We start from the raw sequence: 4,995 nt of genomic DNA, 5'->3' as shown, positions 1-4,995 counted from the left end.
GTCTCCCTCTTGTCTAATGTTGTATTGGTTATTGGTTTGTGTTACAACTCTTCTTTGACATTTGTTCTAACTCATTCTAGAGCTTTAGTATAGCCTGTGTATAACTGTTCAGATTTTCTCAGCTCTTCTTCATCTTATTCTTGCCCTGCATATATGGAGCAATTTTAAAGATTACACTTTTTGTGCAATTTTTTCACCTCCAGGAGAGAATGCTTTTCCTCTGTTCCTTTTCTGGGAAACTTGATCTGTTTTGTTTTGTGTATATGTGTGCAGACTTTTCTCCCCAGCTCTTATGACTTTTAAAATTCTCTTCCTCACTCAGTGCCCCATTTTCTTTATACTTTTCAATTCTGGAGTCTGTCCCATCTTACAACAGTTCAGTTTAAATCCCCCCCTTCCCTTTTTTTCCTGTGATACTTTTCTGCCTCCAGTTTCTTCCCTGTTAAGGTATCCCCAGGGGAGACAGATGGGGTCAATCCAGGAAGGGGGTTCCCTTCAGAAAAGCCCATTTTGCATTTAGGTGTTCAGCCAACTGAAACTGAATTGAGGGTACTGCAGTTCTTACCAGCCTTTCTATCGTGGTATCTCCCTTTTTATATTGAAGGCCCTTTATTTTGAAGCACTCCTCAGTAGCTTGTGTTCCATCATGGGTCTCTGAAGACTTAGGTTCCTCTGCCTGTTTATGTGTAGAGTTCTAACTCACTGATTTGAGTTGTTCTACAGTCTCAGTCTATGGTGGGAAGGAGCCAGACCATGCTGCCTCTGTGTGACTCCCAAGCTGCATGGGTCTGAGTAATGGGGAGGGGAACAGAACTGACATGCATCTGGGATGGAATCCTCCTACTTGAGTTTTTTCTGTTTCTTCAATTCAGCATTTGTGGAGTCCTTATCCAGTCTCTACTATCCTCCAGAGTTCTAATCAAGTGACATTTCTCCTTTTATTTGTTAAATCTCAGGGGAGCCTTTCTCAGGGAATGTCTTATATAGCAATGTTGATGACATCCCAAGTTATCTTTTTTTTAATTCAATTTTATTGAGATATATTCACATGCCATACAATCATCCAAAGTGTTCAATCAGTTGTTCACAGTACCGTCATAAAGTTGTGCATTCATCACCCCAATCTATTTTTTGAACATTTTCCTTGTATCAGAAAAAGTGAAAATAAGAATAAAATATAAAAGTAAAAAACAACACCCAAATCATCCCCCCCACACATTATTTTTCTTTTAGTTTTTTGTCCCCATTTGTCTATACATCCATCCATACACTGGATAAAGAAGGGTGATCCACAAGGTTTTCACAATCACACTGTCACCCCTTGTAAGCTACACTGCTATACAATCATCTTCAAGGGTAAGGCTACTAGGTTGCAGTTTGACAGTTTCAGGTATTTACCTCTAGCTATTCCAATGCATTAAAACCTAAAAAGCATTATCTGTATAGTGCATAAGAGTTTCCACCAGAGTGACTTCTCAGCTCCATTTGGAATCTCTCAGCCACTGAAACTTTATTTCACTTCTTTTTGCATCCCACTTTTGGTCAAGAAGACATTCTCAGTCCCACGATGTTGGGTCCAGATTCATCCCATTGCCAGGGAGATTTACATCCCTGAGTGTCAGATCCCACATAGTGGGGAGGGTAGTGAGTTCACCCACCAAGTTGACTTAGCTAGAGAGAGAGGGCCACATCTGAGTAACTCATGGGGAGACCCTTAGGCACAATTATAAGTAGGTATAGCCTGTCCTTTGCAGTAACAAGCTTCATAATGGCAAGTCCCATGATAGAGGGCTTGGCACATCAAACTGCCAGTCCTCAATGTTCGTGAAAACATCAGCAACAATTCAGGTGAGGAAGCTGAACACCTCTGCATTTTCCCCAAGCTCCTCAGGGGGACCCTGCATATATATTTTTATTCTCTGCCCAAATTACTTTGGGATGTGTCTCTATTTCACACTAACCTATGCAAACCTACCAGGTCTCACTTCCTATTAAAATTTCCATGTGATTATGGTATTTGAACAAACTGTACAAGCTAAATTGTTTAGGAAATATAAATCTTGCACCAACTAAACAGCTCTTCCCTTGGTCTCACATGGAATTTGAAGTTTTAAAATGTAGTCAGTATTTTCCTTTATGCTTTGGCCTGATTTAACCTAGTCATAACCACATCTGCTCCATTCATATCTCTAGTTGATGTCTGGACTCTTTTTCAGCTTTTTAAACTGTTGCTATATGTGCTAACACTGACATTCATATCTGCCGAGTTCTAGCTCTGAGTTTCAGGTGTCAAACAGATACTCAAAGCTCCAGAGATTGATCAGGTTATACGCAAATGGATCAGCATCTTGGAATCTGGAGATACCCATTACAATTCAGGAACAGATGCGACTGCTGTAAGAGCTTACAATCTAGGGACCATTACAATAAGAGTTCCCATGATAAACTATGCTCTCTGGTTCAATTCTGAGTTTACACATTGTAGGTTGTCCTTATTGGTGAGGCATTATAGTGTTTGCCTTTTTTTTTGGCACAGTTCACTCAAAATGCTATCTACAGTTTCCATTCACCTTGTTGTGGGTCTCACAGCTTCACTCCTTCTTGAAGTTGCTCAATATTCCATTGTATGCATGCACAACACTTCATCATTCTGTTCCTCAGTCGATGTATCCTTAGGCCACCGCCACCCATGGCAAATCATGCATACTCTCTCCATAAACACCACTGTGTAAATGTCCATTCATGTCCCTGCTCTCAGATCCTCCAAGTAAATGATCCTACCTAATGAGATTGCAGGACCTTAAGGCTCCCACCTACTTAGCTTTGTGTGGAAACACCCCACTGTCCTCCACAAAAGCTATACCATTCTGCCTCCTAACCAACAGTAAATATGTACATCTCTCTCTCCATGTTTTCACCTGGACTTTTGTCCCTGTTTATATTTTTCCATACAATTTTATAGAGCTATATTCACATACTGTATAATTTTCCATAGTGTGCAATCAGTTGTTCATGGGTTCATCATACAGTTGTGAGTTTATCACCACAGTTAGCACTTCAACATATTGATTACTATGAAAAAAAGTTTTTTAATGAATAATAAAAAAGATAATAAGAAAAATAAAATATCATACAATATAATAATAGGGTCAGACAACAACACCACTACCAAGAATCCCATATCCCTCCCTTACGTCCCCCTCCCATACACATTTAGCTTTGGTATATTGCCTTTGTTACATTTAATGGAAGCAAATTACCATGTTACTGTTGACCATAGATTCCAGTTTGCTTTGATTATATTTTTTCCCCAACACCATCCCCTTTCCAAAACTCTGCATGATTCACATTCATCTGTTCTCCCCCATGCAAGAACAGTTTTATTTGTATATTTAGTCACAATCACTCACCACTCAAGTTTTTGCTAAGTTTAACAGTCCCAGTCATTATCTTCTATCTTTACCTTAGGTGTCATTCATGCCCCAGCCCACCTCTTTCAGCTTTACTCACAGACATCTTTGGTAGTGTAGTTACAATATTGTGCTACCATCACATAGTATTGTGCTACCTATTTCTGGATATATACAATCAATCATGCTGAATATTCTGTAGTCCTTCAGCATCAAATGCCCAATTTCTACCCTCTTTTTATCTCCTCATGGCCTGTGTTATCAGCTTTTAACTCTAAAACTTTTCTCATTAATATTAGTTCATATTAGTGAGACCATACAGTGTTGGTCCTTTTGTTTCTGGCTAACTTCACTCAACATAATGTCCTCAAGGTTCATCCATGTTATTATATGTTCTGTGCCTTTGTTCTCTTTTATCTTTTAAACAGAAGAATTTGCACCATGGGCAACAAATGATCTCTTCGCCACAGCCATGGGAATGGAAACATATGCTCCATGAGCTGGAAGCAACCTGACAGTGTTGACTACAGGGCACCTTATCACACACTTCCACACCAAGCCTGTGAGGGTGTACTCTTGAGATGAGCTCACTGAAATGACCATGACCAGTCAAGGAAATTTTGAGGGAAATTTTGAGTCACTGAACCTTTTGGAATTAGCTAAAAGCAGCCATGGTGGCACATGTTGTTTGGGCAGGAATCTGGGCCATCTGCCAAAAAAGTATAGCAGGGCAACCCAGCTGTTAATTGAGGGTGTCACTAATGGTGCACAGGTTTCATATTCCAGAAGGTTGGAAAGTTGGCTGCAACAGCTGTGGGAGGTGGATTTTTTTCTCCTTCAACTTGCAAACCATGCTGGGTACATCAAAGTTGACTGGCAGTAAGTAGAGGAGGATATGAAGAAAGCTAAAAAGCAGCTGAAAAAACCCTAAAAGCAACCAAATACCTACCGAAGTCAAAAGAAAAGCTGAAAAATTTGTATCATTTGCAAAGAATATTCCCATGACTGGGGGATTTCTTGGAGGCTTTCTGTTTACCATGGCATCCTAAGGAGGATGACTTCATTTGCATTGTTCTTATTTTTTGTTTGTCTTCCATCATTCATTAGAAAGTGTCAGTTGTGTTTTTCCAGCCAGCAGCCCCTACATTCTGTCACGGGATATTGAGTGTCCTCCTCCTCCTCCTCTTCTCTCACGCCTTCTTCCCTGCAGTGGCAGATCTGAATGACTTTCTGTAGCCATCTTTCAGTACAACTTAACTATTATGGCCTTAACTTGAGCTTGATGGTGATGGAAGAGACAATAGACATTACCATACAAATACACTCCCTACTAGGCTAATTTGTAGGTCAGCAAAAACCTTTCCTCCTATATAAAATAATTAAAACACATCACATGATGGCTCACCATAGACGATGAATGGGTCCTCAAAATTGTCCCAAACTTTAGACTTGGAAAAATAAATAGCAAGTGCACAGATTCCTTGTTGTTATGGATTTCCTGGAAAGAAACTGAATATATTTGCTTTTAAGCATGAAATACTTTGGTAGATCTGTATATACTTTCTTCTTTACCTGTTTGGTTTTA

General features: G+C 39.7%; 1 pseudogene; it reads left to right on the top strand.

The window, feature by feature from the left end:
• Window positions 1–3,972: 3,972 nt before the first annotated feature.
• On the top strand, window positions 3,973–4,459 carry LOC119544788 (annotated as a pseudogene).
• Window positions 4,460–4,995: the final 536 nt, after the last annotated feature.

Source organism: Choloepus didactylus, chromosome 9, assembly GCF_015220235.1.
Source record: "Choloepus didactylus isolate mChoDid1 chromosome 9, mChoDid1.pri, whole genome shotgun sequence".
Taxonomy (NCBI): Eukaryota; Metazoa; Chordata; class Mammalia; order Pilosa; family Megalonychidae; genus Choloepus; species Choloepus didactylus.
Note: the sequence above shows the minus strand (reverse complement) of the source record. Positions and strands in the feature narration are given on the sequence as shown.